This window comes from Myxine glutinosa, chromosome 11, assembly GCF_964187855.1.
Source record: "Myxine glutinosa chromosome 11, kmMyxGlut1.1, whole genome shotgun sequence".
NCBI classification, from domain to species: Eukaryota; Metazoa; Chordata; class Myxini; order Myxiniformes; family Myxinidae; genus Myxine; species Myxine glutinosa.
Genome location: NC_136271.1, coordinates 98,265,945 through 98,279,955, shown reverse-complemented (window position 1 = coordinate 98,279,955; position 14,011 = coordinate 98,265,945). Strand labels below are relative to the sequence as shown.

General features: G+C 41.1%; 1 protein-coding gene across 3 annotated transcripts in view; it reads left to right on the top strand.

Moving 5' to 3' along the window:
* LOC137437083 (SLIT-ROBO Rho GTPase-activating protein 1) overlaps positions 1 to 14,011 on the top strand; it is a 245,757-nt gene that overhangs the window by 52,684 nt on the left and 179,062 nt on the right. The gene's annotated exons all lie outside the window — the stretch shown is intronic.

The window sequence follows — 14,011 nt, the reverse complement described above, 5'->3', positions numbered from 1 at the left end:
CGGGAACTTGTTTGGGGCTGTGGCCTTAGCTGGCGGTTGCGGTCATTTTGACAATACCTGCAGAAGTCGAACTAGGTAACCAGAACGGGCTGCGGCTGTTACTATATGTATGTAACCTATTAACGGAAACTGTGTATTGTGTTAATAAATTGAATCCTCTCACCACTAATCATCCCCAGGGAAAGTCTTATTTGTTGGACTGTATGAGAAATTTGCCTGATTTTTGTTGTTATTGGAGTTATAGTTGTTGTTGTTGTTGTTTTAAAGATGGCTTCTGTTGAGGTGCTATGTATGTAAGCTAAAGACGGAAAAATGTGTATTTCGTTGACAAATTGCTCTCCTCACAGCTAATCCTTCCCAGGGAAAGTCTCATTTCTTGGACTGATATTGTATTGTAACGGAACTATAATGTACTGTATATTTCCCTGTAATATAATAGTAACTGCTTTAAATTACACGCCAAATGACCTCTGATTTTGAAGACTGAAGAACACGTCTTCTATCATGACAGAAAGGTACATTTTGATTATAACACATACAGAAGAAAGACAATAGTCTTGGAGGTGATGCATGTTGATACTACAAAGTATAAACAATATATATTTGAAGTTTTTAATAAACCAACTCCAACCTGTCATTTTGATGGCCTTTGATGCTATACACACACAAGGGAAATAAATTAAGGTGTTTGTGCGTAATTTCAGTTTTAACTTGACTTGTCAAGGGTGAACAGTGTGAAAATACAGAGGTTTACCTGTCATTTTGATGGCCTTTGCTGCTAGTAAGATTGATATTAAAACTTGTGGAAGAGTAGTAGCTATGACATTAAAAAGCATTTTCAAGAAATGTGAAATCAATCTTTCTATCCCTTGATGAAACATCTTTTTATCCCTTCAGAGATTTTTTGTCATTCTGTCACAAGGGGGTGAACAAGCACATGGGGGTGAACAAGCTTCACACAAGCTGAATGAAACACAACAAGAATAGGAAGGGGGAAAAGTGGGGTTGAAACAGGGAAGGAACAAACCAACTGACAAAGGACAAAATAAAGGAGTTGAGGGAGGAGAAATCACAATAACCTGGAAAATGGGAGTGTTTGGGGATGGGATCATTTGGGGTGGAAGAGATCATGAGTATGGATGGGGGATGACTTAAGATGGTGGTGCACAGCTCTCTTGAAGGCCTGGAGGGTAGAAAAGGACTGCACAGATTGGGGCAGTTGGTTCCACAGCCGAGTGAAAAGAGGAACAAATGAGTGGAGATGAGCAGTGAGCCTGGATTTTGGGATTTTAACAAGAAGACGTTACTGGCAGAATGTGTGCAGTACAAATCTAAAAAGGAGGGAGTATAATACAGAGAGGCCACCAGACCGACTGTGGTGTGAGAGTAACAGGCCGAGACACTCGGCTTTATCACAGGAGATCCCAATGATTTTGAGGTCCATGCTTTCCAAGCCTTACCTAGTTACCTTTATAGGTCCCTGAATGGCTGTGCAAAGCACGACTTCATATAGCACCGTATCAGCCCCAACTCGCCCATGTTGAGAACCCATATGAAGAAGCAAATTTGGAAATCACTCGTTATGCTATACCTCACACAACTGGAGCAATTACCATAGTTTCATTGTTGGTTATAAAATGCCAGAGATGTTTTGCACGTGTGTATGACTATAATGTCATTACAGACAGGAAACCCATCTCTGAAGTAAGGCATGCGTGCATATGCCAAGAGCATTTTAAATTTGAGATGTTATAAACATGTGCAGGGTCTGTTTATTTGAGAAAGCAGAACAAGCGAGTACAAATATGAGCACACGTTACGCGAGTGCCTGGTGAGTGCACGTCTTGTCATTCATCTGCATGGGGTTGACCTGTTTCGTGCTCCTGTCCGAATAAGTAACTGATGATGCTGGCATCACAGGTTCAACTCTCACATATATATGTTTGTATGTATGTACAGACTTGGCATTTAATATGGAATATTTTTTTTGTGGGGGTGAACTTACTTTTCAAGATGTCTTAGAACCAAAAGTTCATTGGAATTATGTTGAAATTATTCTAGATTTTGTTAATGTGACCTTTAAAAGAAACAAAAACCACATTTGACATTTCGAAACAAATAAATTCATCCTTGAAAGTGATGTAAACTGATATCGAACTCAATTTATGGACAGTACTGTGTTAAACTTCTGCACGTTTTCCAGAAGTATCTCTTTATTTTGCACATTAGCCAAAATTTTTTTTAACAAAAACAAAAGTTAAATTACGACTGGGATTACGGACAGTAAAATTACAGTTCAGTACTTCGTGTAACCCCCACGAGCATTCAGGAGAGCACGTACACGTTGAGGCATGCTGTTCACGAGATTTGCCAAGGTTTGGACAGGAATCGCTCGCCATGCAGTGACAATAGTCTGCTGCAATTCACGCACAGAGGTCGGCTGCTGGTCCAAGTGGTCGATTTGACGCGTTAATTCTGCCCACAAGTTCTCTATCGGATTCATATCCGGGGACATGGCAGGCCACTCCATATGCTCTACACCACGTCAGCAAGAAAGTGTTGGATCATGCGAGCACGATGAGGCCGTGCATTGTCATCTTGGAAGACAAAGTTTCCTCGAAAGGCTGCACGAGCAAATGGAAGCAATGTTTCTTCCAGAATGGCCCTGTACTTGAACTGGTTCAGGTTTCCATTCAGAACAACCAGGTCAGTTTTGCCCCCTGCATGAAAAGCAGCCCAAACGGTCACCCCACCACCTCCAGCTTGGACTCTTGGCACGATACAACCTTTGTTGTAGGCTTCATGCACTTGTCTGCGCACTCGGACGCGGCCATCTTGACGATAGACCAGAAATCTAGACTCGTCACTGAAGATCACGCGATTCCAGTGTCCTGGCTGCCATTGACGGTGCTCTCTGGCCCACTGCAATCGGCGCTGGCGGTGTTGTCTGGTCAGGCGTGGCTTTCTTAGGGGACGCCTGGCACGATAGCCTGCTTGAACCAGTCGTTGGTTGACTAGCCTTCTGGATACAGGCACATTTGTCAGTTGCTGCCACTCAGCCCTAAGCCGATTAGCTGACTTGGTACGGCTGTTGCGGACTAACCGGTGCAGCTGGCGATCATCCCTCCTTGTGGTTCTGCGGGGACGTCCTGGCCTCGGTATTGGAGTAGGGACACCCCTCTGAGCATTTCGTTTCAGGATCTTTGACACCTGACCTTGATTGATGCCATACTGCCGAGCAATAGCACGCTCTTTCATGCCGTAATTTCGTACAGCCACCACTCCATGACAAACAGCATTGTCGAGTTGACGGACCATCTCCAGAGGAAGCGGCAATACCTTTTGGAGACGTGCAGCAGTTGTTTTCCACTAATACAGAACGCAACAACCCTTGTATACCCGACTGTGAAGCCAATCGTCAAATGCACCTGTCCGTACATTTTGCCACGCCACCTGTGATATAATCCTGTTGTTGACTTCTTTCTGCGACAGACAATCAGTGATATGGTTCTTTTAACAAATTAATCACCAAAGTGTAAAAGAAACTCACCAGATTGATATACTGAGTTAAGAAAGTAAATCCAAGTCAAGAAAAAAACAATATTCCATATTAAATGCCATATATATATATACTCATATATATATATATATATATATATATATATATATATATATATATATATATATATATATATATATATACTAGCTTGGCTCTGCTCGCTGCGTTCGCCTCACCACGCGTCGTTACTGAGGAACTGGCTTATTTTAGCTGAGGATAATGACTGTACCTGAGTTGCTGTGTTGTCATGATTTACACCAATGATAATACAAACAATTATTTTGCACAAATTTATTTGTTGTGTTTGTGATATCACATTTTTATCGGCAATTTAGGTTGAAGATTTAGGTTGAATGTTTTTTTTTCAAGAAAGAACCCCTCAGCACACACATAGGGGAGGGGTAGGTGCAGACTGGAAGTTTGGGACGATTACACCTCACCACCACGTAATTCAAAACACCTCACCACCAAGTAATTCAAAACACCTCACTACCAAGTAATTCAAAACACCTCACCACCACGTAATTCAAAACACCTCATCACCAACTAATTCAAAACACCTCACCACCACGTAATTCAAAACACCTCACCACCAAGTAATTCAAAACACCTCACCACCACAAAATTAAAAACACCTCACAGCCATAAAACACGTAATAAAAACACCTTACAGTCACGAAACTAAAAACACCTCAACAGCACGTCATTTAAAAACACCTCACCACCAAGTAATTCAAAACACCTCACCACCAAGTAATTCAAAACACCTCACCACCACGTAATTCAAAACACCTCATCACCAACTAATTCAAAACACCGCACCACCACGTAATTCAAAACACCTCACCACCAAGTAATTCAAAACACCTCACCACCAAGTAATTCAAAACACCTCACCACCAAGTAATTCAAAACACCTCACCACCACGTAATTCAAAACACCTCATCACCAACTAATTCAAAACACCTCACCACCACATAATTCAAAACACGTCACCAACACGTAATTATAAATACCTCACCACCATGTAATTCAAAACACCTTACCACCATGTGATTTAAAATCACCTCACCACCATGTGATTAAAAACACCTCACCACCACGTCATTTAAAAACACCTCACCACCACGTCATTTAAAAACACCTCACCACCACATAATTCAAAACACGTCACCATCACGTAATTATAAATACCTCACCAGCACGTAATTCAAAACACCTCACCACCACGTAATTCAAAACACCTCACCACCACATAATTCAAAACACGTCACCACCACGTAATTATAAATACCTCACCAGCACGTAATTCAAAACACCTCACCACCATGTGATTTAAAAACACCTCACCACCATGTGATATTAAAACACCTCACCACCACATAATTCAAAACACCTCACCACCACGTGATTCAAAACCACCACAACGTTATTAAAAACACTTCACAACCACGGAAACAAAAGTTTGAGGGAGTCGTTAAGTGAGAACACAGACACTGCCCAGACGTGTAGACATCTATCTATAATTCCAGCAATCTCTGTGTGTGTGTGTGTGTGTCTGTCTGTGTGTTTGTTTGTCTGTGACCGCTGTTTCTCGACAACCACGGGTCCGATATACTTGAAACTTGCCAGGTATATTGCTGGGGACCCGAGGATGTGCCTTTTCAAGGTTTCATATTAATCGGACAATTACTTACCGAGCGATGTCCAAAAAACGATTCAACCAATCAGAGAGCAGCGAACTAGCGCGTGTGCCGAACGTGGCGGACACACTCTGCCTCGGATGGCACATTTGAGAGCGTATTCATTTATTTCACGTTTGCAAACTATGTTGGCGCTATGTTGGCGTTAAACGATGTTTTAAAACTAATAAAAACGAATTTGCGATTCATTCGCTTTCCTGCGCGTTTGTGTACGCGATGGCGATTTCTTTACCAAACTCCGGAAGCCGTTCGCTTTGGACCGAACCATTTCATGTAAATAGAGGGGGGGGTTCTGTGGTCGTTGCGAATGGACCAAACCATTCATGTAAATAGAGGGGGGGGATTGTCACTGTACTCGCAAGCCGTTCGCCGTTCGCTTTGGCGTTGCGAATGGACCAAACCATTTCATGTAAATAGAGGGGGGGGATATAATTTTAGATAGATATATAGTACGGGCATATATATAGTACGGGCATGCCCTAGTATAGATAAATGACTGTACCCGAGATGCCGTTTTGTCATGGTTTAAACTTTAAACCAATCATAATTCAAACAATTATTTTGCACAAATGTATTTGTAATATCCGTGATATCACATTTTATAAACAATTGAAGTTGAAAAAAAAAATTTTTCCCCAAAAAAATTAATATATAAATTGGAAATTTTTTCAAAACAAATACCCTTCGGACATACCGACGGGAGAGATATGTGCATACCAGAAGTTTGGTACGATTTCACAAAAGTTTGAGAAAGTAGTTCAGTGACAAGATCACACAAGACAACACAACACAGACACTGCACAGATATATATATTGATATATACATATATATATGAACAGATGTTTGGTACTACAGAACTTTATAATACAAGAAAACAGAACAAGGCATAATAAGAATAACTGAAAGCTTTGGTTATTCTTTTTATGTCGTGCTTGTTTTCTTGTATGTATGTGTGTATATATATATATATGTATATTCATTCTACCTTACTGTGAGGTTGGCTGCGTTTGTGCATTATGCTAGGCCCAAGTTTCATAGATCGGCTAGGTAGGCCTGACGTTTGAGTGAAGGTGGCAGGAGTTTGTAATTTGTTTCGAGTGCCGGAAAGAACTCGTCTACTCTTCGCAAAAGACACCGTGGCATCCACGAGTTAATGCTCGTAGACGGGAGCTCTGCAAAGGGTCTCACCATCTTACCACCATGAGGGTGATCTTAACAACATGAATGCTTTCCATTGAATATCATGAATAACGTCGTTTTTTTGTTTCCTTTTGTTAGTTAATGCGCCATTTTACTTGTGGCAAACCTCGTCAATTTACAACCGGTTGATGTCTTTCCAACAAACTATTTGCTATGGATTTTAAGGTCTTGATCAAATAATGAAACATCGCATGCAAGTTTTGATGGAAAGGCCTATACAACGTGATTGTTTGGTCGAAAATGCTCCTCGTAGAGGGCCAAAGGGAGATGCTGAACTCAATCTCAAGATGAACTTTGTGCGCTGTTCGGTGTTCTTTCTCTTTCTTTGTGCGAAGAAACAATTCATGATCTTGTGTTTTTTGGCAACACCGGCAACTACCGGATTGATCCATTCGCCTACTTTTTAAAGCATTTTTGTAACTCAGCTTTTAGCTTTAATGTATTTTCTTACTTCTGCTCTTTTGTTGCTTTTTCTGCGGAAAAGTGGAAAATCGGCGTCGGATTAGGATGTTTATGCAATAGGGGGTTGCACTGTATGGGTTGCTTATGTTACTCGGTGGAGATGCGTCATGAGAATCCTTCGCATCGTTGGATGCATTATATATGTTGGAACCCATCTGTGGATCGGTCCCATCGACCGATGGGTCTGACCCGTTTGGCGACCCATCTGTGGATGCACGAGAAATGACAATGCAGACCCATCGGCCGATGGGTCTGCGCCATCTGCGGATGTGTTGTTCACCTTGAAGGAATGTGTTGACAGAATGGTGCTCTTCAATCAGGTACACAGTCGTTGGAATTACATGTGGTAGGAATTTAACAGAGATTATTTTTAAATGTTTTATTATCTATTTCTACCCATCTATTTATACATTTTGTCAATACATTTTGTAATTAACAGATACATGGCAGTTTTAGTAAAGCTTTACATAACATACTCAACATTCATACAAAACATTAGGTGTTCTTCTGATAATGGCGGAGGGGAATGGTGGCAGGGTAGAGAGTGGCAGGTGCTGATGATTAGGGTTAGGGTTAGGGTTGTTAGGGTTAGGGTTGTTAGGGTTAGGGTTAGGGTTGTTAGGGTTAGGTTAGGGTTAGGGTTAGGTTAACTCATCCACCATTGATGCATACATATTCCCTCAAGGTGAACAACACATCCGCAGATGGCGCAGACCCATCGGCCGATGGGTCTGCATTGTCATTTCTCGTGCATCCACAGATGGGTCGCCAAACGGGTCAGACCCATCGGCCGATGGGACCGATCCACAGATGGGTTCCAACATATAAACCCACAAGGTGTTATCGATGATTAATGTCAATGTTCTTCACTTTTGCAATCGAAAAGTCCACCCGACTGGTTAAAAGACCCAGGCCAGACTTACAGAGCGCAGGGTCATACACCTTTATGGTCCATATGCATTTGGTAAATGTGGTGGGAATCGGATGAAGAAAACTGATAAAATGAAGGGATAGGGACAAATGTTTGGATGGGGGTGAGGAAAGCAAAACGAGACATTTTGATGATAGAAGAGGAATGTATCACTATTGCATACAGGAGAGGATGATGGGGGACATAATGGAGGGAGAAGGGGCGAGATGGGAGGTGAAAAAGGGGCAGGTGGCGGGGGGAGTGTGTTGGAGGGCGGAGGTGAAAATAGCAATGCAGAACAATTTGAGGATAGGGAACAGGAATACATCATCAGCCATATAAGAGAGAAAAAGGGGATCAGGAGGTGAGGGGTGTCTCTAATATTATAATGTTACACCTGTAATTTGAAAATGGCCGCTTATGTATACTTATTTGTCTTATGTCTTGCACAGTGCCTTCCATGAGTGTTTGGCTATTTGCTTTCTAATGCATTGCTGCATATCAAAATAAGATGACTCTTGAGGCCCTGTCTCCAACACTCAATCTAGTACTGGCCATTATTTTTTGGATGTCTTTGCAAAATAAACTTTGTTGGAACGTATGGATCATCATTTCGTGTTGTTTTTCCCCCAACTTGAAGTACTCACAGCATGGCACAATACGGACAATGTATCGTGGGTTTTCATGAAATTTGTTTCTTTATCAGAATTAAAGTTTAAGCCTTACAACGTCCAATCTCTCTACGAACTAAATGTCACCTTTTTGTATATATCCTGGTGTTAGAAACATCACCTTGATCATACAATTGCTGTGGGTATTAATATAAATAAATAAAAATAACCACCTTTAGAGGCCATTTTTCCCCGCAAGCGGGGGTTGGCCTTTTTCGGGAACCGTGGTTGTTGTTGTTTTTCGGTCCCCTTTTTGAAGCAATGTTTTACGGCCGGATGCCCTTCCTGACGCCAACCCTTTTTGCCGCCTTTAACGACAAACAGGGAATTACCAGTGAACTGGTCCTCAATTTGCCGACCTCGGAAGGATGACAGGCTGAGTCAACCCCCCTGGCGTTAATTCAGCGATCGACCGGGATTCGAACCCAGGATCCTAGGATCCTAAGCTGGCACCCTAGCCGCTAGCCCAACACCAGGCTGTGGGTATTAATAAATGTACAATAATACATGCCTATGGACTCCCCTGTCAATCTGAATCGCTCGGCATAGTTATGTTTTTCTTTCTTTGTACACGGAGCTTCAGTGCCTTTACTTTTGTAAACAAATGCTTTTCCTGCTGTCATAATCCCGGCTAATTTCAGAAATGATGACACCATCCCGTCATTGTGTTTTGCCATTTCTCCACCTACCATTCTGATGAATACCCAAGACTATTTTTGGTTTTTACGTTTTTATGGTTTTCCTTCCGATTTGAGGTATTGCTGATGCAATAATAATAATAATAATAATAATAATAATAATAATAATAATAATAAAAGGCAATGACCTCACTTTCATAATTATGTCTTCTATTAACAACTGAACACTGGCGACATGAAAATTGTATTCTTCCAAAAAATTATCACTTTCTTTGTCGATTGACTTTGTCTTTGTCGATTGATATATTTTTTAGGTAGTCGGTTGTAGACAGCAACCGCACAGGGTAGTGCTACCGTTCTGACTTAGGAGCATTGAAGTGGTACCCGGAACAATCTTTCACTCTCTGTGTCAGGATTGCTTGTCTTACTTACTGTCTCACTCAAACTATAGATACTGGGGCTAGCTTTAATCTCTCTTTCTTACAAACAAACATCATATTATACGCTTTTCATCAGACACTTTCCTTCTCTTTTATTTCAGGCCTGGCCTCGATGAGGGCTATATAGTCCGTGCCTGGAGGCTTCAACATAAAAAAAAAAAAAAAAAAGTATACATGAATACATATTATACATATATATATATGTATATATATATATTTTGGGAACGGTGCAGCGTGCACTGAGTGCATGCCCAGTAGCATCAGCAGCAGGAAGATACTAGTGGCGGCATGATTTTTTTTTGGTGTGTGAGTGAGTGGATGAGGGGCTGTGGATTCTAGGAGTGGAGGCGATTTTGTTGTTGTAGTTAGTCTGTGTTCTCACTGTGAAGGGTGGAAATGCGAATGGTTCGGTGGATGTGCAGAGTGTCGCTGAGAGAGAGGAAGACAAATGATGAATTGCGAAAGATGATGGGAATAGAGCCTGTGATTGATGCTGTGAAGAGGAACAGGTTGAGATGGTTTGGTCATGTGTTGAGGAAGGATGAAAGTGACTGGTTGAGAAGAGTGATGGAAATGAATGTAGAAGGAAGTAGAGGACGGGGAAGACCAAGAAAGACTTGGCTAAAGATAGTGGAGGAAGAAATGCGGGCAAGGGGGTTAACAAGGGGAGATGCAGAAAATAGGGCAAAATAGAGAAGATTGTCATGGGGACCGCAAGGCTAACCCCCGCTCTAGCAGGGAAAATGGCCTTAAAATGCATGTTGTTGTTGTTGTTGTAGTCTGTGTTCTCACTGGCTGGGGGTGGGGCTATGTACGCATCCAGGTGGAGGTGTATGTGCCCTTGCTGGCCCACCATAGCTGACCGTATCGAGGTTGAAGGGCCGAAACGGGTTGATGCTGAGGACCTCGACTGAGGACCCGGTCAGTGAGGTAGACTTGTGACCAGGTGTGTTTCTAAATGATGTGTGTATATATATATATATATATATATATATATATATATATATATATATATATATATATATATATATACATATATACATATATATATATATATATATATATATATATATATATATATATATATATATATATATATATATATATATATATATATATATATATATATATATATATATATATATATATATATATATTGTTACGGGTCGCGGACAGATGTTATATTGACCGAGCGGTGGTGTATTACCGCGACCTAACAGGATCCCCGACTCACCCGATTCCACCCAAACGTTGGCCGGATCGCACCGCAGCTAGTCAATAGGGAAAAGACAAAGGCGACACGGATGTGAAGAAGAAGAAGGAATAAAACGAGAAGACGTACAGACGAGTAATGGGATTTATTATTTACACAAGCAAAAAGGAGCAATCAAGGTTTATTTACAACACATAAGACGCAGGTGACACAGTGAAATCTTTAGCTTACCTACACAAGCTTAATTAACCCAGGACAGAACAAACAGAACAAACTCACGTACACAAGAAGGGTGGAAAGGCAGGAGGTGGATGGCTGGAGGGAGAGGGAGGTCCAAGGGGGTCCTGCAGCTCAACCGGCGCGTTTAGCAGCCGCCGTTCCTTCACGGCCTTGCTCAAAACCGCCGTCCAGGCCCCAAGTGGCTGTGGGGTGTTGTTGCTGCTGTGGCCTCCGCTGCTTTCCCAGGACTTGTCTGACGCGTCTGGTCCAAACCCTCAACTCCTTCTTGGTTCACTCACTCCTCACCACCGACTCCTCACCGCAACCAACGCAACCACTGACCGCCACCACCGACTCCTCACCGCAACCAACGCAACCAACTGACCACCGACTCCACTGACTGACTCTTCACGACTCTCTCTCTCGTGACCAACTCACGTGCGCGCCTTTTATAGCGCCTCCGGCGATTAAGCCGCCGGCCTTTTGGACATGCCCATCGGGGTGCTCACTCACCTCGGCCCTGGTTGGTCGCGCGACCCTCTGGCTCCGCCCTTGATGACGACGGGCGGGCATGCCTTTCTTCTCCGACGAGAGCACAGGTTCAATGGTGGTTTTGGAGGGGAGGTAATATAGGCAATCGAGGCTCGGCAATGACGGAAGGGGATGTAAAAGGAAATGGAGATTTTGGGGATGGGAAGGAAAGGGAGATTTTGGGGATGGGAAGGAAAGGGAGATTTTGGGGATGGGAAGGAAAGGGGATCTATTCTCTTTCACTGGTGCAATGGAGTACTTCAATTAATGGGAGACACAGCCTTACTCTAAAACACAGAATAAGAGATAACTATCAACAGGGGTATTCTATTATTTGGCTGATGTGTATGCTTGTGGACTAATTATGGGATGCCCTTTCACCTTTACACAGCTCCGGAGGTAGGGGGGCGCAGAATAAACAATAATCATAATAATACAGCACACAATCAAAAAATATACAGTCCTCATCTCCGCAACAATATATATATATATATATATATATATGTATATATATATATATATATTTCAGTTCAAAACACACCTGGTCACAAGTGTGCCACACTGACCGAGGCCTCAATCGAGGTGCTCAGCATCATCCCGTTTCGGCCCTTCAGCCTCGATACGGTCAGCTAAGGTGGGCCAGCAGGGGAACATACACATAAATATATATATGTTTATACTTTTTTATATATATTTATATATATTATATACAGAATATATTTTATATATATATATATATATATATATATATATATATATATATATATATATATATATATATATATATATATATATATATATACACATATATATATATATATATATATATATATATATATATATATATATATATATATATATATATATATATATATATATATATATATACTAGCTTGGCTCTGCTCGCTGCGTTCGCCTCACCACGCGTCGTTACTGAGGAACGGGCTTATTTTAGCTGAGGATAATGACTGTACCTGAGTTGCTGTGTTGTCAAGATTTACATCAATAATAATACAAACAATAACTTTGCACAAATGTATTTGTTGTGTTTGTGATATTACATTTTTATAGGCAATTTAGGTTGAAGATTTAGCTTGAATGTTTTTTTTTCAAGAAAGAACTCCTCAGCACATACATAGGGGAGGGGTAGGTGCAGACTGGAAGTTTGGGACGATTACACCTCACCACAAAGTAATTCAAAACACCTCACTACCAAGTAATTCAAAACACCTCACTACCAAGTAATTCAAAACACCTCACTACCAAGTAATTCAAAACACCTCACCACCAAGTAATTCAAAACACCTCACCACCAAGTAATTCAAAACACCTCACCACCACGAAATTGAAAACACCTCACAGCCATCAAACACGTAATAAAAACCCCTCACAGCCATAAAACACATAATAAAGACACCTCACAGCCATAAAACACGTAATAAAAACACCTCACCACCACGGAATTAAAAACACCTCACAGCCATCAAACACGTAATAAAAACACCTCATCACCAACTAATTCAAAACACCTCACCCCCACGTGATTCAAAACCACCACAACACCAAGTAATTCAAAACACCTCACCACCAAGTAATTCAAAACCACCACAACACCAAGTAATTCAAAACACCTCATCACCAACTAATTCAAAACACCTCAACCCCACGTGATTCAAAACCACCACAACGTTATTAAAAACACTGCTCAACCACAGAAACAAAAGTTTGAGGGAGTCGTTACGTGACAACACAGACACTGCCCAGATGTGTAGATATATAGATAAATGACTGTACCCGAGTTGCCGTTTTGTCATGGCTTAAACCAATCATAATTCAAACAATTATTTTGCACAAATGTATTTGAAATATACGTGATATCACATTTTATAAACAATTGAAGTTGAAAAAAAATAATTTTCCCAACAAAATTCAAAAAAAAAAAAAACAATTGGAACTTTTTGCAAAATAAATACCCTTAGGACATACCGACGGGAGAGATATGTGCATACCAGAAGTTTGGTACGATTTCACAAAAGTTTGAGAAAGTATTTCAGTGACAAGACAACACAACACAGGACAACACAGGACAGGACAGACGCTGCACAGATATATATATATATATATATATATATATATATATATATATATATATATATATATATATATATATATATATATATATATGTGTGTGTGTGTGTGTGTGTGTGTGTGTGTGTGTGCTTAGTGGACACAATTTTTCATGATTCTGGGATTGCTGGCCATGTAAATTACTTTTCTAATCAAGTCAACCCTGCAGTATTTTCTTTCCCTCACCAATCATGATCATGGCCCTTGTAGGAGTTTATGGAAACGTATTCACACGGAAAGTCTTCGGCCCAACTTCATGGGGCTTTGTGTCCCTGTCAGTGGACTTGCAAATTGATAGGGTGCGTAAGTGCATTGAGGGGATTCTGTGAGCTGGCA